The 23,568-nt window shown below is 38.7% G+C and overlaps 1 pseudogene; it reads right to left on the reverse strand.

Moving 5' to 3' along the window:
* Positions 1-17,431: 17,431 nt before the first annotated feature.
* The window catches only part of LOC124972267 (ribosomal RNA-processing protein 7 homolog A-like), a 109,921-nt pseudogene continuing 103,784 nt past the window's right edge, over positions 17,432-23,568 (reverse strand).

Raw genomic sequence — 23,568 nt, forward strand, 5'->3', positions numbered from 1 at the left:
AACAATTTTTTTAAAAGAAACTTTAAAAGTTTGGAAAAATCTGGGTATTCAAACTATGAAATCACCAAACTGATTTCCACCCAGCATATGTTTATTCTTATGCTTACTCTTGTTTTCTTTCTTTTTATCCTTGGACTATAGACAGAGAAAAAACTTGTTTAAAGTCCCGCATCTTAGCTTCAAAAATCTGGGTGTTTTCTAGTTACATTTGCTGCTTCTTTTCTTGCCAAGTTTGAGCCTTTGAGTCTAATACGAAAAGGAATATGTCAGAACTTTATAAGACCAAGTGAATTCATTGAGTCTAGTCCTGCACTGCAAAACACCATGACTCTGATGTAAATTTCACTTCTGTGTCCTGTCTTCTCATTCTCTTATTTGCATTTTCTCCTGTCATTTATTGCTTATACTAAACTTCTTCCATTAATGCATTTCTATAACATCTTTCAAGACCAAAGCCAAGTCACCTTATTTGGAAGTCTTTGCCAATTCATTTTCATCCAACTTTTGGGTCATGATGCATTTGATAGATCAAATGCTTTGTTCTGCATGCTTGTGTGTCCCCACTACCAAATTCATACATTGAAATTAAATTCCCAATGATAGCGTTAAGATGTGGGACCTTTAGGAGGTGATTATGAATTAACAAGATTAGTGTGTGTATAAAAGAGATGCGAAGAAGCTTCATTGACCCTCTTACCATGTGAAGATGCAGCAAGGTACCATCTGGGAAGCACAGAGCAAAGCCTCACCAGGCACTTGATCTTGAACTTCCCAGGCTCCAGAAACGTAAGAAATAAATTTCTGTTGTTTACAAATTACTCAGTCTAAGATATTTTGTTTTAGCAACCCCAAGTGACTTGGCACTGTAGTATTTTATGGAAATTATCTTAGAAAATACATGATTCCATGCAATAGGCTTTTGCAGATGGAGAAACCAAGACACAGAGAGGTGAAGTCCTATTCCAAGATGGTTCTGTATAAATACACCTCCAAGTGTACTGCTCTCTAGTGCTTTGGTGTGCATGCCTTAAACATTTTTCCCTTAACATTTTATTGTGAAACATTTCAAACATATAAAAAAGTTGAAATAATATTAAAGTGAACACATGTATACCCACTACCTATATTCCACCATTTCTTTTATTTATTACATATCTATCCATTCATTGATCTTATTTTTGTTTATGATTCAATTCAGAGAAAATTGTAGGAACCATTATATTTTCACCCACCAATACTAAAGCACGAATATCATTAACTTGTTTCTCAATTTTTGGGGGGAGTACTGGGGATTGAATCCAGGGGCATTTAACCACTGAGCCACAAACCCAGCCCTTTTCATTTTTTTAAATTTGGAAACAGGGTCTTGCTAAGTTTCTGAGGCTAGCTTTGAACTCATGATTCTCCTGCCTCAGCCTCCTAAGCCAAAATTTTGATGTTAAAAGACAATATTGATATGGAATGAATGACTGTGCTCCTCCCCCTGTAGACTAGTATTGACTGAGTGGTATACACACCTTTTATTTAAACAGTACATGAAAAAATGTAAAAGCTGTTTTTCTTCAATATGTGTACTTCCAAATTAGACAATACCTTTCAAGGTCCTTGGGATCTTGTTTCTACTAAGATGAAGATAAATAAAATTGCCATCAGTAGACACAGAAACAAAGGATAAACGTGTACCTTTAAGCTCCAAATTCATTCCAGAAGGCATTTACGGACCACAGATCAGTCACACTGGGGTGTTCTTGGATTTAGATGAGAAGGAGTAGTAGTAAGGGATATCTTGGGAGAACACCAGTCAGTAGAAATGAAGTGAGAAGCCAGGCTTTGGACAATGGAGAAGATTGTGCCTCTTTTTGAGTCTGGGGAAAATACACTGAAGTAGTTCATTCTGAACCACACCACACTGGTTTTTATTTCCTCAAACGGCTTCATGAGAAAACAAATATGAATTTTACATGGTTGATATTTAACTTTCCTACAAGACATTTAACTTGTTTAATTACAACCTTATTTCATTATTTTAATAGCAGTACTTCATTTTGAAAAAAGTCTTATAAGAAATACATGCAAAGTTCCCTCTGAAATTTAATTTATCTTAAGGTTCAAATGTATGATTATAATATTTGAGATACATCTGAAATACATTATCATTTTTTATTGCTGGGGACTCTATGCTAAACAGTCATTGTTTGAAGCATTATCTAAAACACTTAAGGAAGGCATTACTTTTCTTGTGGATTATGAAAAGCAATTAAGGGGAATATTGAAGCTTGAAGTTTGAGGTTCTTTTCATAGCCTTGATATTTAAGAAGCAATATTTTCCTGCTTAAGCAGACACTAACTCATCATTATGGAGTTTGAGGTTAAGCTTTATTGCAAATGAAACAGGTGCTTTTCAGATAGGGTTGCCAGATGCAGCAACTTGAAATACAGAGGTCCCAGTTAAATTTGAATTTCAGATAAACAACAACAAAATTTTTGTGTAAGTATTTCCCAAATACTGCATGCACATACTTACAATAAAAACGTATATTGTTCATCTGAAATTCAAATTTAACTGGATGACTATATTTTATCTAGCAATCCTACTTCTGGATGGAGTTTGGAAAGCTTCCAAGAAGGTAAAACACTTAAATATCTCTCCCAGTGAGATCTTAATTTTTCCAATTGATGGTTCTATCTTTGTTCAGCTAAGCATTGAACTCTTCCTGAAGTCCTATGAAAATTCATTAATTCATTATCCCCTATGCAATCATTAAAAAGAAGACACAATTCTTTATGTTTTCTCTCTCGGTGGTGCTGGGGATTGAACTCAGGGCCTCACACGTGCTAAGCAAGCACTTTACCACTGAGCCACATCCCCAGCCCCCATAATTCTATATGTTCTGGCATGTAAATATCTCCACAAAAAATTATTAAGTGAAAAAAGCAAAATCAGAAACACGTGCACTCTTCAGAAAGGGGATCTTTTTGTGTATGGTTGGGGGAGACCATGATAGGGAGTCTGTCATTTCACTTTGCTGTTCTGCACATCTTGAATTTTCTGTCACATGTACATGTTATGTGCAATTCAAAGACAAATTAGTTTAAATAAATAAGCAAAGAAGCAATGCAAAAAATGTTCCTTCCTAAGCAAAATAGAACAAAACCTCCAAAGAGATGCCTGATATTTGGTGGAAATTACCTTACTAATCTCTTTGATTCCATGTTTGACCTTATCAGGTTATCTTAAGAGCTCTGAGAATGTGTAGATAAACTATTTTACAATTGTGCATTGGTTGTGCTCTGTCAGAATGTATCTGACATTTTTTAAGTGGAAGAATATTTCTTTTTTACGAAGTTGTAGCTTTTATCTGTAAGAGAATGTGCTTATTTTTATATGTTTTCATTACTTTATATATTTTTTATTCTTTTCATTCTCAACATATTGCTCCTCAATAAATGTGCATGTGCCTGTGCACACAAGCACACACACACACACACACACACACACACACACACACACACTCCCCTCCTAGCAAAAGATAACAAAGAGTCCCTTTGTGAATAACAGGTAACACAGTGATCTGTATTGATCTAAGTTTCTCCATCCACATTTTTGGCCCAGACTTCCATTACAAAATCAATTTTCAGGCTATATGGAAAAGGGTTATTTGAAAGGAAAGGCCAAGTTCATAATCAAATATAATGTTCAATCTAAGAAAAGTTAGTGTAACACACACACACACACACACACACACACGCACGCACACCAACAACAACATTTCTAATTAAAAATATACTGAGATGTTCAGTAAACTCAAGAAAATCCAAATGGGAGTTGATTCAATCCATCAGCTTACATTCAACCTAAAACTCTGTTTACTGATCTAAGCCTTCTCCTGGGGCATTCAATACCTTATACCTTTGAACCATCTCCTTCCCCTTCCTGGCTCACCACATTTCTTTTTTACACATCTCTGGTAGCTTCTAATATACTACTTTTTTTGGGAAGTCTTTCCCAGGTAACAAAAGAGCTGTTTGTCCCTCCTTATTGGCTGAACCCACACCTCTGTCTTTATTTTTCTATTTCTTCAACAATCATTTATGGAGCATCTAATCTAAGCTAGGTATTGTTGTAGATGTGGGCAAAATCTCTTGTGCATCTTACATGCTAGTCTGGGAGACAAAGGAAAATAGAAAAACAAGTTAAGGGTAACAAAAGTAACCGGGGTGAGGTTACGATTGAGGTGTATTCTGGAAAGTTCTTTCTGACGTTCCATAAGACAGGGAATGGATTCCTGTGGATATCCAAACGAGAATTCTAAATAGAGGAAGCAGAAAATGCCAAGGAATAAAGCTAGAGTGCACTGAGGATGTTTCAGTACGATGAGGGACCTAGGGTCACTGGAGCAGAATGAGAAAGGGGGATAAGTAGAAGGAGTCAAAGAAATAGCAAAAGGCCAAGTCATGAAGGTTTGTTGAGCCGTGATAAGGATTTCAGATTTTGCAAATATTCCTCAACTTTAAAAACTTGAAAGGATTCACCAGAGTACAGTCACATAAGACTTTTACTTCAGGGTAAGAATGTGATGCTGCAAGAGAAAGAGAGGACAGGTGAACATTAAGACTCAAAAGTCTCTCATATGCAAACTCCTCAGCCACTAAGAGAGGCCATGTGACAAAATTCTGGCCAATGATGTATAGCCAGAGTTCATGGGGAGGAATTATCTTTCCAAATACAAAGGCAGAGTCTCTCCTAGGGGCTATGTCCTTTATCCTATCTCTTTTTAGCTTTTCTAGAATGTGGATATGACTCAGAGGTATAGCAACTACCATCCTGGGAAAATGAGAATGACACCAAAGAGTTCAGAGGAGGGAAATGGAAAGAACCCAAATCATGGATGACATGGTCTTGCTACCATACCAAATCTGAATTTCATAGGTAGCCCCAAGATTTTTGTTGTAGCAAACCAATAAAATTTTCTGTTAAGACTATTGTGATAGGACTTTCTGTTGAATATATGTCTAACTGATAAAGGTGGAATCTTTTATTGTCTCTAAAGGATAAAATTCAAGTTCCTAAGTATAGCAAATGCAGTTCCTATGACTTGCCTTATCCTTTGCTACCCCCTGTTACCTACTTTGTGCTTTTTATTACTATAATTTCTAAGAATACCCATCACATACCTACCCATTCAAACCTCAGGGCCTTTGCATATGATATCTCTCTGCCTTCTATGCACTATGCACTTTTCCTTGTGTAGTCCCTCCTACTTATCCTTTAAGACTATCTCAAGCCCTGGATTTCTCCTTCTCCATGCTCCTATAGTACACTTTGCATTCATTTACCTTGTCATTGGCCAAATCGCAAGGCTATTTATGTCTATGTGTCTCTCCCACAAGACAAGAAGTTTCTCAAGGGACTGACTCATCGTCATCCCCACAGCACACAGCACAGTGCTTGTCAAGCTTACTAGATGTTAGTTGAACTAATATGAACTAAAGGTGGTCTTCCTTATATGTGATATGAGGTCAACTAGAAGAGAGTCACCAGTTCTAAGCTACAGGAACATCCTATTGTGTAGTCCCAATTATCCATTGAGCCTCGAAGTATAATCCTATGAACAAAAAAGCCTAGGTGACCCAAAAAGTTTAAGGGTGTTTTCTGAGTTCCTCCAGGAGGAAGATGAGATCTTGAGGACATAGTTTCTTTAGGTGCTTTTCATCAATAAAGTCCAATGTTTCATATCAGAGAATGCATTTGTGGTGGCATTGTAATTTGTCAACCTGGCTAGTCACCTAATGTGTATGTTAAGTGTGCTTCTAGTTAGAGTGCACTATGAGAGAAAGTCTTGGGAGAGTTAGAGGACAGAACAGAAACAGTAACCATTGTGTAGCTCACACACATTATCTCCAACTAGCTAATTCACTTCATCAGCTGCAACTGTTCTACCTTCCCCTAGATTCTCTTTCAGCTTCTCCAATTTCTGGGCCAGGTATGTATGCTTAACTCTGTGACAAAGGACCCCAGCCTTTTTGAGACACCCACACCACCAAGGTCAGGGACAGGAACTGACATGGGTTTCCATCTGTCTTTGTGAGATTCCAGCTCATGGTAGTAATTCCAATTGCTCATGATCACCCCAAACTTAACATTTGTCTTTCCTTCCTAACTGCCTACTCTAGAGATATCAAGATCTAACATTAGGGACAAAAATGGTAGACTTACGAGGACTACTCAACCAGCACTCACGTTTATGTCAAGTCAAGTCTCTATAATTAATAAATCCCTTAAATATATACATGTATGTATGTACATGTATGTGTGCATAATATGTAAATACATATATACATAGTTTGTGTATAAATTTATATACATAATATATTATCTCTCCTAGTGGTTCTATTTCTCTGAAGAAAACTGACTGATACCACATTGATTCTTGTAACCTCCCAATATTTATTATTTTCTCTATTACTGATCTCATTTCCTGAAATGATATGCTGTATAGCATTTAAGTAGCAATTTTATTATTGTGTTTTCCTGGAAGTTATCTGGAGACACTATTCCACCCTCTAGACCTTCTCTCAATGTAGAATATGATGTGGTGGCAATAAAAAGGACTCCCAGATAAAGGACTGGCCTATATTGGATGTCTTTAGGGGGTTAGGCTACAGAAGACTTGCATGAGGTCATCAATGCAATGAGGAATCAATGCATGAGGAATTTCTTTTACTATGCTCTGAGTTGCCTCAGAGGTGGGCATAACTTGTACTCTGTCCAGCAGCTCATTGCCAAAGAAGCAGGGAGAGAACTGATGAATAAGACTTTCACATCAGTACACCCAGAAAGAAGCCAAATAAATATTTCCAACAGATTTTGCTGGCTGCAGTCTGATGCCAGAATACACTGTATAACTTATGTCCAAATCTAAGAATGTTTAAAATAAGGAGTATCACAATTGCAAATGTCAGAGGATTCCTGAAAAAAAAAAAGAAAAAGAAAATGAGCATGATAAAAGAGTCCTGATTTCGCAGTGAACTCCTAGCACTGATCCTATTTGGGCCCTTAAAAGTTTCAGGAATTGCATACACCCTGGTTACATACACCCTGGTTACTTCAAAGATAGCTCTGATTTAATATTTGTTCCTGGGACAAGATGAGAGAAATGTGAGCCAAAGCAAACAATGATACTCAGCTAACTTGCAATAATATTCTGAATGTAATAGGTGCTTGAGTTTCACTTGCCCATGATAAAAATGTGCTCACATTAGTCAAAATAATCCTCAATTCTCTCTAATTCTTGCTTCTAGATGTCAATATAAGAACTTCATCCTCTTCAATTCAATGCCTAGCCCAAGTATTCCTGGGAATCCCTTTAAGTATATTGCATGTACTTCCAAAGTTTCAAACTCTTTGGAGTGCCCCACAAATGATGTTCTCTGGAGCCCTTGTTATGGTTTAGATGACATATCCCTCAAAAGATCATGTGTGAGATAATGTGGGGATTTTCAGAGGTGAAATGATTGAATTGTGATAGGTGTGGCCTAATCAGTGGATTGATCCACTGATATGGATTAACTGGGTGGTAACTACAGGCAGGTGTCACTGAAGGTGACAGGTGTCCTTGATTATCACAGTAGGAGGAGAAAGCACTGAAAAGTCTCAAACAGAATTAAGTGCCTCAGTTTGAAAATTACCCATATGATTTATGCCCCCAGGAGGATCATGGGGGTTACAGGGGTTGTGCCTTTGGAATTTACATGTTGTCCCTGATAAGCAGAGTGCTCTCCCTCTCCCTCTCCCTCTCCCTCTCTTTCCTGATTGCCAAGTTCTGAACCTCTTTTCTTCACCATGCCCTTCTTCTATAATGTTCTACCTCACCTTGAACCCAGAGCTGTGGAGGTGGCTGACTGTAGACTGAACCTCTGAAACTGTAAGCCAAAATAAACTTTTCCACCTCTACATCGTTCTTGTCAGGTGTTTTGGTCAGGTGTTTTAGTGATGAAAAAGCTGACTAAAATAGCTCTCAATGTATAGAAACAGTCCTATGCAGATGTGGAGAACATGCTCCCTACCCCAGTCTGCTGTATTTTGTCATTTAGACATGAAATTTCTGCCATTATGTCTCTATTGAAAATAGCTCTGTAAAGACTTGCAGGGCTTACATAAACTTAGTTCTCTCCTTCTGGGTACACCAGTGAATTATACTTCCCCTGCAGTTAGTCAAGGTCATAAGACTAATTGTAATCAGGGGTTTGGGGCATAAATCATATGGGTAATTTTCAAACTGAGGCACTTAATTCTATGTTTGAGACTTTCCAGTGCTTTTTCCTCCTACTGTGATAATCAAGGAGTCAGTATGTTCTAGATAGTGTAGCTGCAAGACAGTAGAGCCTCCACTAACCTAGCTCTCTGAATATCAATCCATAATGGGTATGAGGAATAATCCTTTGCTGTGGTAGATCATTAGGATTTGGAGATTTGAGGTTTATTTGTTATTGCAGCATAACCTTTCCTATCCTAACACAAACTCTTTTAGCTTACAAACCTCTTCCCGTGCAAGTTTTTGAAATTGCTTTAAGAAAGGTTTTAATCCTCCTGCCTTGCCCCCAAGTCACATTAAGGACTCCAGTTGCACAAAATTAGAACCATCATTATCATTGGCTTATAAGTCATCAAAATCTTTGGTCCAAACATACTCTAGATATCTAACAATCATATATTTTTTAAAAAATAATGTAATGAGTAAAAATGAACCCACCAATAAATTAAAACCTAGAATATTATAATTTACAGCTAACTATGCACTCCTCCCAAATCCCAGAATACTGCCTCCTCTCCAAATAAACATAATTTAAAATATTACCTTTTCCCTTCCCTTGTCATAAATATGTATGTAGTTATGTAGTTTTATCACATATATTTGTGATATGTGAAGTTCAAAAGTAATGAAAACTAACCTTGATTTCCATCTGCCTGATTGTTAATGAGATTGTACATCTCTTCATATGTTTATTGACCATATGTGTTTCCTTTTCTGTAAAACCCCTTTGTGTTATTTACCAATTTTTCTACTGGGTTATTTGTCTTTTACTGAATATATAGAAGTTCTTCAAATATACTGGATATCAATCTTTTATCCATTTTATGTGTGGTAATTATCTCAACCAGTTTTAATTTTGTTTTTCACACTTTATTTAAGGTATCTTTTGATGAATAGAAAATTTTCATTTTGTCTCTGAAGAAATTGCCAGAGGGAGAAAGGGAGCAGATTGAACTTCCTGGGGGGTATGAGTCCAACTGCTATACTTTGGGACAAGACTCTGAACTACTATCATTTGTACTTCAGATTGATGGAGTCAAAAAGAAGCTGTTAAGTTACAAAATAACCACACATATTCACTTACACATGCACCACTGTTTCTGGCATATGGATGACCATTCAATTCAGCTATTAAAAATATCCATTAAAATGGGTAAATAGTAAGCAAACAGCATTCTTATGATGGTTGAAATTCACTGTAATAAGAAAGAGAATGGGTTGTATGATGAAAACTGAAAAGTCATCTAAAGATATTTAAAATAAATTTCAGCATAGTGTGCTATCCTGGAGTTTTATAGATCTTTCTTTGAGGTTTTTACCTCAAAGGATTAAAGGAGAAATCAGAGGATGAAAAAAGTCAATAAAAAATGCGAAGAGTATGTCTGTTCATTTTAAAGGCAATTATGTACATTTTAAAGGCAATTATGACTAATATTAGAATGTAAAATGAAGTTATTAATATTATTTAGATGGAAGTTTAAGAAAGAGAATGTTTTCCTGGTTTTTGGTCATAGTTTGATCAAAGATATTTTTTCCTGTTATCCATGCTATCAGTAGAGAAATTTCTAATGACACAAAGAAGGCAGATGAAACCAACAACTGTCAATAATTTCTGGAAAAGTGATTTAAAAGCCCACACATCCTCTCCTCAAAGTGCCTGTCATTTTAATGCCATATACTTGTTAAATCTTTCCCTTTGTCTTACTGGCAGAAATCAAAATAAGTTGGAATTATACAAACTGTATCCTGAACATCAGCACAAGGAAATATATTTGATATAATTTTATTTGACTGACTACTTTAAGTCCACTAATTTATACTTTAAAAAGCTTACATCCCTAGCCAGGTATAGTGGTGCATGCCTGTAATTTCAGTGGCTTAGGAAGCTGAGGCTAGAGGATCACAAGTTCAAAACCAACCTCAGCAACTAAGTGAGGCCTTAAGCAACTTAGTGGGACCCTATCTCAAAATCAAAAGGGCTAGGGATGCAGCTCAGTGGCAAAGCACCCCTGGGTTCAATCCCTAGTACCAATATAATAATAATAATAATAATAATAATAATAATGATGATGATGTTTACATCCTTTATATATGATTGATGTACACATTTTATCAATAAGAGGTAAAAGTTTTAATTGATTACAACATTTGTAGACAATGCCTCTAAAAGCTCTGGTATAGAATTTGCCTTCCCACTTCCCATAATTCCTTGTATATCTGGGGGGAGGGATTTGCTAGAGGAGAATTTCCTGTTTAAAATGGTCTAAATAGACCATTGCAAGCATGGTCTATTTAGGATATGATCAGAACTCTAGTGGCTTCTACTTGAAGATTGGCATGATTGCTTTCCAACAGATATGACTGTATTTTGGGAAACAACTGGAGGTACTTTAACTATAATAATGCACCCACCCCATGTCCCTGCATTCCCACATCACATACACACACACTGCCCAAACTCCTGGGCTCCTAAGAGAAAAAGAGAAAGCTAAATTGCAGTGCATTATAAAGTAAGAAAAAAATCTGAGTTTCTGAGGACACCACAAGAAGAAGGTTGTGGGGGGCTGGGAGAGGAGAGAATGGAGAATAGAGCATCTAAGGACAGAGGTTCTGGGCATCTTAGCAGGAGCCCAAGGATACTGAGGAGAAGAGAAGACTTTACAAGCCATTTTAACTGTGTAACAACAGTGTAGAATCCTGAGGCAGTGTTATTATTATTTTATTATTATTGCTTCCCATTAGTCCAGTGGTTTTCAACAGTCAGTTTTGCCTTCCAGAAAACATTTCACAAGGTCTGGAGACATTTTTGGTTGTTATACTGGAGTAGAGTGCTCCCAGCCCCTAGGGGATAGAAGCTTACAGTGCATGGGACAGCCCAACACAACAAAAAATTATGTGCTCAAAATGTCAGTAGCACTGAGGCTGAGAACCTTGTTCTTCAACCTTTTATTTTCTTAGCTAGACTAGTTCTTCCCCTGTCCCCACATGAAAACAACTCTATGGATTTTCAAATTGCACTCAGGAAATACAAACAGTCTCAGTGTAATAACTTAGAAAGGTCGTTTACTTGTAGAAATCAATATTTCAAATTCACTTTCAAATTGGGCTTCTTATTCAACTTATGTCATAAGCAGGACGTCCACTATCAGAGAAAGGATATTACTGGTTTACTCTCTCTTTCTCCTCCTGTGTCTTTTATCATTTTCTCCAGTTTGCTCACTATAGTAGTCCCTATCCTTTTGAGATACTGCATGAGGCATAGAGAGAAGTGGTTGAAAGAATCTGGAAAGTTCTTAACTGACAGGCACTGTTGTAAAACCTCTTGCACACACATGTGCACAATACCATGAAATTCTTGAAGAATTCCTTACCAAAAATTACTCTGAAACCCTTATTTACAGTTTGCTGGATTGTGGAGAATACACTTCTAGTTCAAGCCACAATTTAACAATCTCTTCCATAACCCTTGGCAAGCCAGTGTTTCCTTCAATATTCTTTTCACCCCTCTTATCATCCCCAGGTAGAACCTAAGACAACCCTACCCCAGCTCTCTTGCAAGCATGGTCTATTTAGGACATGATCAGAACTCATGCGACCTGCGCCCCCTCTAGAAGTTCAGTCTGATCCTTAGCTCAGCATCTCTCCTTCACTCTGCCATCAAGACACCAACTGGTCACTGTTTCCAGTCCTTAGATGTCTCAGCTTATAGCTAAACACCATTCTACTGCATACTCAACACCAAATTACAGCAGTCTTATGGTTTGAATATGGTTGTGCTTCAGAACTCATGCAGGAGTTTAATCCCCAAAGTCTTATGTTAATGACATTGAGAGGATGGAAATTTAATCCCACTATGGTGTTTAGAGGTAGGACCTTTGGAAGGTGATTAGATAAGGTGTTTCATGTGTGGCCTTCATGATTGGATCCTGTTGACTTTATAAGGAGAGGGAGAAAGACACACACATACTCCCACCACCATATAATGTAGCCAAGGAGAACCCTTGCCAGAGTTTGTGCAATGCTATTTGGACTTCAAGCCTTCCAAACTGAGGTTTCTATTTTTTCTGTAAAGTAGCCTGAGGTTTCTCTTTTCTCTATAAAATCATCTACCTCAGGTATTTCATTATAGCAATGAAATCTGACTAATAAAAGAAACTACATACCAAAATCTGAGTGGTCTCTGGATTTTGACTAAAGGTGAAAATATCTCCCTTTCTTTTCCTTTTTAAGGGATAGGTTGTAGGTAAGAGACTTAAAATGTACTAACAGCTCCCTCAAAAACCTGAGATTTTGGAAATCCTCTCCCAATTTCCATTCTCCTTATTTTTTGAATGCTCTAATCTTCCATTCTTGCTTCTACCTTTGCCACCTGCCCCACACTGTCTACCTTCAACACAGCAGCCATAAATCTGATCATGTCACTTCTCTGCTCTAAAACCAGTGGATTGCTTATCAGTCACAGTGAAATCTGAATCCTTGTGCCATCTGCCCTCACACTCTCATGTCCTCCACATAGGCAAAACCACTAGGGTGGATATTGATGTCCATCCCATTCTCTCCACTCTAGTCACATTGGCATCCTACCACCTCATGACATTTGCACTGGCTATTCTTTCTGGAATGCTCTTTTTCCAGATATCCACCTGGCCACTCTATCATCACATTCAAGTTCCTCTTTAAATGTTACCTTCTCAATTAGGCCTCCATTCACAACCCTGTTTATTGGTGTAGCAGTGCCCTGGCACACCCAGTGCTCCTTATCTTCTATCAGGCCATCTAATTTGCTTTTTCAGCATGATTGCTGTTTATTATCTATCTTCCCCAATAGTAATGTAAACTCCATGGGTCATTCCCTATAATTTTTTAACACCTTGCTGTACTTACTGTGACCATCTCCAACACTACTGCTATCTTTTCATTCCTCCAACTTAGCTCAGTCCCCCATGCCCCTAAGTCATACCATGAACTTTGTCATCAATTGAGAGAACCCTGCCATATTCTCATCCTCTTGAATCCCCCTCTGTGACAAGCACCTCTTATCTCTGTATCTCAAATGTTCTAGTACAGATACAGTAGCAGTACTGTTGCAATTGTATTGCCATGAGAAGCTCCAATTCAATGATCTTTCCATCTCTTTGCCCAATTGAGAACCTCCCCCATTCCTTTTTTCCAGGTTGAAGTCCATTAACAATCACTACAATCCCTTCCTTGACTCCCATGTTTCTTACCATATTCAGTTCACCTGGGATTGCCTGGAAAAACAGAGCCCCAGTTAAATTCACCTCTCAGCCTACTCCATGCATGAAGAAACCAAAGTGGCTGGTCTTTGTCTGCATTCAGAACTCAAACTTCAAGTGAGCCTGTGTATCGCCAGCAAGTACACTCTGCATTCTGCCCCATTCACTATCTCCCTCCCCTTGATGAACATTGCATATCTTCTCCTCTCTCTGCAAGCCTCCTCTTCAATTCAGTTGACCTTGCTTCCCACTTCATTGGGCAAGTGGAAGAAATCAGAAAAGAACTTCTTCAAACTGTCACTACTGTATCTATATACTCTGCAGACCTGTTTGTTACCATGGATGAATGAACTGTCCATGGTCCTTGGACATGTGCACAAGATTGCATCAGCCCTTGCCTCGTTCAGGCCTAGCAATTCCTCTCCTCTCTACTGGTTCAGTTCCTGCAGCACACAAACATGCAATTACCCCTTTAAGAGGTTCCTGCATCTACTCCCCAGCTACTACCTCACCTTCCTGCTCTCCTTCAAAGTAAAACTCCTAGGAGGGTTCCATCCCTAGCACAACCAAAAGAAAAAAAAAAAGAAAATTTTGAATTCAGTCTAGTCCAACAGCAAATATACATCACATCCCAATTTCAAAGATGTTAAATTATTGGTTCTTTTAAAACAGGTGTGTCATAGATTTGATCTTGGAGACAAGGGCTACTGGACTTCAAAGCCCTGAGAAATGGTTGCTAGAGGACAGAGCTAAGCAAGAGAGAAACTCAGCACAAGACAAGCTGCTCAGTGAACTTTCACTTTCTTTGATCATGTTACAATACTACTTTAAGCAAAGTCAAGACTGCTTTGGGTGTGCTGGTCCACAAGGCAGGCAAATCACAAATATTCTGGCAAGCTTTAATCAAATGTAGCTAATCTTCAGATCTTTGGAGGAATTGATTTGTTAAAGGCATGTTCTTGTGGGGAAAAATCTGGAGGAAATGGAGCAAAGCAGGTTTGGACATAGAAAGATGAGCACAGATCTGTTTTCAGATAGATCCTAGCCTTGGTCTGATCCAAAGAAGAATCTGGAACATTAACATCACTACAGAGTTGTCACATCTTGAGGCAAGGACTGACATTTTGTGCCTCACATCATCTGTCTTTGGCTGCCCTTGGAAAGGGAAAGGACATAATCTCCTAGGCTATAAACTTCCTGTTACAGATGACAGTTCTCTGGAGCAGGGGGTAGCTGTAGGCTTTAGCCAGCACTAACAGCAGCTGATTGATGGGTGCCCTGGCCAGATAAGAGGATCCAGGTAGGACAGTAACAGTTTCACTACATTCATTATGAATTTGATCTTCATTCAGAAAGGATTACTCCTAAATGGAAGGGAGGGAGGTATAAGAGAATGAACATTGACTTTGCTGTGAGATCATCCTGTACCCCAACTAACTGATCCTCCTTAAATTTGAATTTTATCAATGGTAAAATGGAAATAATGATTCCTAAGGAGTATTGTATTTGGTTAACATGGCAAAAGGATCACTATTCGGTGTATTTTCTCTTTTTTTTTCTCTGTACCCTGTGCATGACTGTATTGTCATTCTTGAGAAATTAACTTTTATTTAAAAGGAGAGCCTAATCTCTGGAAGAATTTCAAGAAGAGATTCTGTTCCAGCTTTGCTTGGCAGATTTTCTAGAACATTTCTCAGTTCTCTTATAACTCTACAATTTAATTTAATTTTGACCCTAGGCACATCATTTATACTCTGAGCTATGGTTCTCATATGTAAAGTCTATCAATCAATGAACAGTTATTTAAGTGTTCAACCATAGGGGAACTTGACTAACTGGTGTTTTCCATTTCTCCCTGCACTGATATTCTGAAGGGCATGAGATTCAGTTGCAAATGGGCTGATTCCCATCCCATTTTAAGATGAGATATTGATTATATCTCTGTGCTACAGAGACCTTTCTTGTCAGCAGGATCATTGTTGTTGTTTTAGATTTTTGCCTCTTTTTATAAGACATTGTTGCAGAGTAATTAAAACTTCACATAATAGTGCACACCTGGATTCCCAGTGGCTTAGGAGGCTGAGGCAGGAGGATCACAAGTTCAAAGCCAGCCTCAGCAACTTAGGGAGACCCTAAGCAACTCAGTGAGATGCTGTCTTAAAAACAAAACTAAAAAAAAAATAAATAAATAAATAAGATAATAGAAATCACTATCCAGACCTGAATCCTAGCTCTGCAGCTCCTCAGCTTTCTGTTTCTGAGCCTTACTTAGCTTTGCATTTATAAGATAATGATGATAACCCTGCAGGAAAAGTTGATATTTTTATATATTTTTTTGACAGAATCTTATAGTTGCTCCTGGACCAGGCACAATTCAGTGGCCCATCTACCAGGTAGTTCCACACTTGCCTCCACAAATTTCTAGTACCAGTCACACCAGGCTGCAGGGTGGGGGTGGGGTTTATACTGTGATCTCAACCCCTCCTTGGGTCCCTGGGAGTACCTGGCACTTTACAGTCTCTATCCATTCAGAAACACTTGAACCTGGGCCTCTTTACTCCCTCTTGGTGTCATCACAAAAGAGCAGTTCTCCTGTGGCTAACTGGCTGGTGGATAGGAGCTGAGGCAAGGCTTTCCTGGGTGGTGTTCACCCCCAGGTGGGAGCAAGTCTGAGACCTACTTATGTACCCACCTCCTCCTTTCTTCAAGGGGACCTCACCTACATGTCAAAATCAGCCTCAATGCTGACAGTGACCTTCCTCAGTTTCGTGCTAGAGCTTTGAGACTCTGGTGGCCCAGATCCCTGTGATGGCTTCCTATTCCCCAGGGTTTAACACCTCCAGGGTGCTATAAACAGTCTGAGGCCTGTAGAGGGATGCCCCAACTACTGGGAGACAACAGGCCATGGGAGAACTTCCTCTGTGCTTATCTGGTCACAGAGGAATAGTATGACTTCCCCTGGCCACACCTCACCACACACCCCCTTCTCTAGAAGTTTCATCTTGTGGAAATCCCAAGCAATCACTTTGTCCACGTGAATGAACCCCACCATGTAGCCCATATCATTAGCTCTTTTTTACAGAACTAACATAAGCCCAGCCCAGCTGTGGCTCAGGGGCTGTGCTACAGAGACCTCATGCTCACCAGACTAGCCAGCCTCCACCTGGACTCTGAACTCCCCAGCCCCTCAACAAGACCTAATGCGGTGGGATTGAACCTCACTGGTCCCAAAAGCCAAGATGGATGGCAGAGAATCCTGTGACAGAACTTGGACAAGGGGACAAGATTCTGACTTTAATACCTGTGACTTCAAGAAGAGTATCTAGATTTGTCTGTTATCTATCTAATAACTTGCAGTGAGCTGGCAGTGGCTGAAGGAAGCAGAGGCTAGGACAGACACTGCTGGGCCTGTGGTTCAGCAGCTTCTGGAGTCCTTCCCTACAGTCAGTCTGGATGGAAAATAAAACATTCTTGCCTTCTCACTGCAGTGGAAGCTGTCCATTGCTAGCAGGGGCTACTCCACTGAGAGAAAGGGGAGAAGGGAGCAGATGGTTAAGTGGTTTCCTGAGAGGAGTGTCTCCAAGCAGGAGAGGGAAGGAGTTCCTTCCTAAGGGCTAAATCCTCCTGCAGAGCAGGCCTTGCCAGTACTGGTCCCCAGAATACTGAAGCACAGAGACCCAAGGGTGACCCTGTCCTTTACTCTCAGGCCATGTGGACTCAGAGCTGTGACTGTTTCATGAAGCAGTCCCCTGGTCTGGTACCCGCTCCCAAAAGCATAGCCTTTCAAAGATCAGCTGCAGGCCCTGCTGGCCCATGTGTTCCTTCTGGTCCCCATTCCACTGTTACTGTCTGCTCTCCATGGGCCAAAGCTAGCACAACTTAGGGTTGGAGTTGGCCTTGGGTCCACATCAGTTCCTTCCTCTGCTTGTCCTCCTTGATCTTCTTGAGCAGTTGTGCTAGGTGTTCCATCTTGGTCTTTCAGTGGTGCCAGATGGAAAAGCTGAGCAGCTCCTGGCCAGAACGCTTCTGGTTCTCTCACTCTCCAGCATCTGCATGCTGCCTGCCTTAGTCCAAGGAAACACCCTCAACCTGCCCTCCTCATCAGAGACTCCCTCTTCCTCCTTGGCTTTAGCCTCTTCCTCTGCTATCTTCTGGTCAGTTTCTATGAATGTGTCCACTCAACCCTCAGGGCTTGAGATCAGGCACCAAATCTGCATAGTCACTGATTCACTTGTGAATGTCACCCTTTGCAGGGTGACTTTCTATAGATACCAGCAAAGGGTCATTCAGGATCAAGGCAGCCAACCCTCCACTGACTTCTGGAACACTATGTATGCTACCTGGAACTGGAACCCTAGAATGGACTTGCAATGAGGAAACTTTCTTTGGCTCCTTCCCATCACTTGGCAGGGTTCAGCTTCTTTTGCAACTGCACAAAATGGATGGGGCCACAGGGGACAGTAGGGTCAACAGGCACTCCTCTGTGTGGGAAGGGGGACACACTGAAGATAAAAAATGCTTCTGGAGGGGAGAGGAAGAATAGAAGTTCAGTGGATTAGACAAAGGGGAATGAAGGGAAGGGAGGGGGATAGGAATAGGAAAGACAGTGGAATGAATCTGACATTACTTTCCTATGTTCATATATGAGTATATCACAGTGAATCTCCACATTATGTACATTCACAAGACTGGGATCCTAATTAGAACAAGATATACTCCATTTTTGCATAAATATGTCAAAATAGAGTCTACTGTCATGTACAACTAAAAAGCACCAATTTTTAAAAGGATATGTTTCTGAGGCCAGGCTTTTTCCAACTCTATATCCTCTCACAGAGGTAGTAAGAAGCCTGCTGCTTTTCTGCAAACTTGATCAGAATGGCTGAGTAGCCCCAGGAGTTGGGGTACTCCCTTCCAGGTCCTGCTCTATGCCTTCCTCCTGTGCACCACCATCTTGCCCACAGAGTATTCTATTTTATGGATCTCTGGTCTGACAGTGATTATAAACAACTTGGACCAGAGAACATACTGCCTATATTTCCATAAAACTTCTCCAACTTCCATAACTCTGTCCTGCACACAGTAGAAATTTAATATTCAATGATTTTAGTGTAGCCAACCACCATCAGATGACACAATTCCAAGTAAGCAAAGAAATGAAAAATCTATGTGGCTTCCTTGTCTCTTCACTTTCACCTTTTCTGTGGAAGGAAGTAAGAAGAAATCTCAGTGAGTTTTGTAGCTGTTATTGGAAATGAATACTAACAAAATATTAAAATGTCTTATCATTGAAGAAAATGTAGTTTGCATCAGGATTATAAAGCTGAAGATGTGGTCATTTTTGCAACCTTAAAAATCACTGTATCTAGATTCTTATTAGGATTGAAATTTAAAAAATGATAGTGTGTATGGAAAGGTCCTTGGGTAGGAGCTCTACAGTAATCTCTTACTTTGAAAGATCAAATGGTCAAGGATTACTTTGAGTCAACACTGAATGAACAACCAAAGAACAAGAGGTTTGTATTTTTTCAGTTGGAGAAATCTACCCTTAGTAAATTCCATCAGAAGGTTCTGTCTCTATTGAGTGGTGATCTTTTACAAGTGCTTTAACAAGTTATGAAAACATGAATTCTTTTGCAGTGAGAAATACAGAGAATGGCTTCCTCCAGAATATGAAAACAAGGAAGATATAAACCATATTCTTAAAAATTAAATTTTAACATTAACACATAATGAACCTTCAACAAAGTTATATTGAGGGTTGAGAATTACCTCCAGATTATGGTCAGTATCTTCTCCCTTTCCACCTTGGCTCTTTGTCCCAGCCACAATGGCCTTCTGTCTATCCTATGTCAAACACAGATCTTCCATCCTTTATTTAAAGTATAAAACAGTATCTGATTAGAAAGACATACATGTCCTTCAGCGGAAAAACTTGATATCAGAAGAAGTCATTCTCTTAAAATCAATATATAATTCAATGAAATATGAATTATAATTTCAATGGAACTTTAAATATATATATTAAAGTACATATAAGTCTATAAATACCCAAGAAAATTATTAAAGAGATAAGATTATATGCAGGAGAGTTTATCCTAGATATTAAGCATACTACAAAACCACTATAGTTAGAAGACTATAGTGCTGGTACAGAGATGTACAAATAAAGCAGTGGAGTACAACAGAGATCCCAGAAATAGATTCTGACAAATATATATTAAAATATAACATAGAATAGAGGTCACATTTGAAATAAGTAGGAAAGGAATAGTTTGTTTGATAAATGCTATTGTCACATCTGTCTATATATATTGAAAAAAATGGAATCCCTAGCTCATACCACATTCCAAACTAAATTCCAGATTGATTAAAGACTTAAATTTTAAAAATAAATAATAAAATCCATATAATGAAAGCTTCCTGATGGGCGTTAATACCACTGATCTTGTCAGCAATCTCAAAACTCCTTTACAAAACCTCACTGTCCACATCACCATGGCCACAGGAGGACACACTGTCCATCCCCTTACAGTGCCAGTCATCTCTCAAACAGTTTGGTGAGTTAATTGCAGGGGTTGCTCTCAATACAAAGTAGTCCTTCACTGTTTCTGTGTTTTAATGACGGTATTTATCTGAAGCACCTTGCTTAGGAAGATTTTACTTTCCCAGAGAAGCGATGTCCTGGAAATTTTAAGGTAAGACAGACTCCACCAGTTCCTGATTCTGTTACTACAAAACATATGATATCCTCTTTCATTGTTTCTCAAGATGTAAAACAAAATTGTTAGACTGGAAAACTTTGTGCCCTTCCTCCAGAAGAGGAAAACTTACCAACATTTGCCCAGGAGGTTAGATTAGTCCTCCTTTTTCTCTTCCCCTCTTTGTTTTAACCAATATGATGTTAGTGCACATGACACAAGCAGAGGCTTAAGATTTGTTTACATGGTTGAGTGTGTCTTTGCCATTGCCATGAGCAGCATTCTTTTGAAAAACTGCTAACCCTGTAACTTAGGTCCCAAAATGAACCACAAGGAGAAATACTCCAGCCAACTCTCAGAACAAAAGGACAACTCTCCTAGCTGACCTATAGTTCCATGAGAAAAATAAATAGCAGTATGTCACTAAGACTTTGTGATTGTTACAAAGCTATTAGTTGTCAGCTAAATACAGTTATGATGTTTAAATTAATATGCACAGATTCCAGGTATGGGAAGAGAGGCTAGGAAATCCCATAGCAAACCCCATAGCAAATCTTTCTTTTATTTATGATTCAAAATTGGAAAAGACATGCTAGCTATTTATCTATTCAACCACAATGTACCCATCCCTACCATATGACTGCTGCTTTCAATGGTAAGCAATACAAATTTGCAAATTTTTATTGAAACTAGCCCAGTAAAGAATTCAGACAACAAGCAGGACATTTTAATCCAACATGGAGAGTGCTATTATTTAAGAAACACACAGTTCCACAGGAGGATACTTTGAGAAGCACGTACTTCCAGAAGTTCTAGGGAGCCTGGTAAGTCTGAATAAGAAGTCTGAGTTGAGACCTGCAAATGAAGAGCAGTTAAGAGGTTGGCAAAGCATATGTTCTGACTAAGGGTCAGCTTTGCAGGATCCAGAGATAAAGGAATGTATAGCACATTGGAAAATTTTAAAATATCATTTTGTCTGAAGAAAAGAAATAGTGGATTAGGAGAGAGAAATGAGGGAAGGAAAAAAGAAAATAGTCCCAAATATAATTATTGCTTCTTTTTTCCTCATTTTTTTTCTGTGAAGAGCAGAACATTATGCTTTTGGTACAGGAAGCACATTTTTTTGCATGACCTTTCTTGTTTGTGCAATCTCCCCCCAAATTTCTACTCAGGTATCAGAGAGTGCTGACCTACAGCAAGAGAATGTGAAATATAAGGATATTATGCAAATAATGTAAGCAAATATTGTCTCAAAGATAATTTTCTTCAAAAATAACAATATGTAATGAAGTTTGACATACTTGAGACCTTGTAATGCCTGATTCTTGAGGAATTTACAATGTGCTGGGGAATAGAGAAGAATAAGGTGTTTACCAATGAATCTAAGGTACTGAATTTTAAATTCCAATTTAAAACTTTAATTTTATATTTTATTTTATTTGGGGGGGTACCAGCAATTGAACTCAGGGGCACTCAACCACTGAACCACATTCCCCAGCCCTATTTTATATTTTATTTAGAGACAGGGTCTTGTAAGTTGCTTAGGGTCTTGCTTTTGCTGAGCCTGGCTTTGAACTTGAAATCCTCCTGCCTTAGCCTCCTGAGCCACTGGGGTTACAAGCACACAACCCCACACTCAGCTAAATTTTACATTTTAAATACCTACAGGCCCCCAGTTATTTTTGCTTCAGCCTCTTCCCACTTATGTAGAATCTTCCCTCCACCTATTTCAACCAGCCAAATTCAAATTCTCTTCCTACTTTCCAATCTCTACAAGCAATTTTATCTAGAAAATACCCGGCATTCATTCCTACTAAATTGGAATTAGCTGATAAGTCTTAAATGGCAAGCCCTCAAGGGACATGTATATTTCAATGGAGGGGTGAGGCACTAAACTAAAATATCATTTAGGCATCAACTGAAGGGTGACAGAATGGGATCTTCCTATTCTCATTTTATCTAAGCCTTTCTGAGAGGTAGAAGGAATCTATCCTTCATTCCTTTCAGATGTATAATTGAGTCTCATTATTTACAGTAGTGATAAGTCAGCTTGAATCCTTGAATTCTCTAGTAGTGAATACTGAAGGATTACTCCTAGGGAAAACAGAGTTATATTCCTGAAAGCTTTTGGTCACAACATTTTCATCAACTAATCAATACATGACCTTATTTTATGCATGTTTCTATTTGAAGACACCTTGCTTAATATATATTGCTGATTGGTTAACACTGAACTTCTGGCCAAAAGCACTATAACTTATGTTTGAATGAAACTTATCTAACACATGTATCGACTCTGTACCACACATCACAACCTTATTATGCTTACGAACGCTAGACAACACTTTGGTCCTACGCTTGGGAGCCACTCTTAACAGCAAAATCATCCACAACAAACACACAATTGTAAAAATATGACACTAAACCAGCCATGAAAAGGACACTTGTTTATAGTCTACGAGCTGAAACAGGAAGGCTGAGTGTCACCATGTTCAACCTCAGCTGGGAGTGTATGCGTGGGTGGCTATAATTGTTCAGCCTGCCTGTGAATAGCTGAGAAAGCACGTTAGGTATTGATTTGGGGTGACAAATACATTCATGTTATTTATTTATTTATTTATTTATTTATTTATTTATTTATTTATTATTCAGGGGAAAGTACTGGTGATTAAACCCAGGGGCACTTAACCACTGAGCCACATCTCCAGCCCCTTTTACTTATTTTTTTTTTAATTTTGAGACAGGGTCTCACTAAGTTGCTTGAGGCCTCACTAAGTTGCTGAGGCTGGCTTTAAACTTGTGAATCCTCCTGACTCAGCTTCCTGAGTCATTGGGATTATAGGCGTGTATCACTGCGCCCAGCACAAATACATTTTAGAACTAGGTAAGTTTGCAAATATCGAATTTACAGATAATGAGGACTGAATACATAAGCACAACATATTGTTCACCTCTCTGTCTCATCCGTGGTTTACACAGTGAGTCAACACTCTCCAGGAATCACATAGAGCTGTCTCTGCTTCTACTAGCATGTACTGGTATTCCCTGCATCCCAGATCCTGCTAGAACATCTTGAGTAGATGCCAGTAATATAACATATTGGTCACTTTTGGAGATTGCTTGCATTTTGTTATTGTGTAAGAGTGTGTATACCCACATAAATAAGGTCTTATAGATCCATTTTACATATCAATGTGCATTCCCAAGATGCTTAAATGAATACAGCTTATTATTCAAGGGCTTGAATGTATCTTGTTCTTTATATACAGTGCTATTTTCAATCTCTTTTAGAGATGAATGACTTCTCCCCCAAGT

Source organism: Sciurus carolinensis, chromosome X (genome assembly GCF_902686445.1).
Source record: "Sciurus carolinensis chromosome X, mSciCar1.2, whole genome shotgun sequence".
NCBI lineage: Eukaryota > Metazoa > Chordata > Mammalia > Rodentia > Sciuridae > Sciurus > Sciurus carolinensis.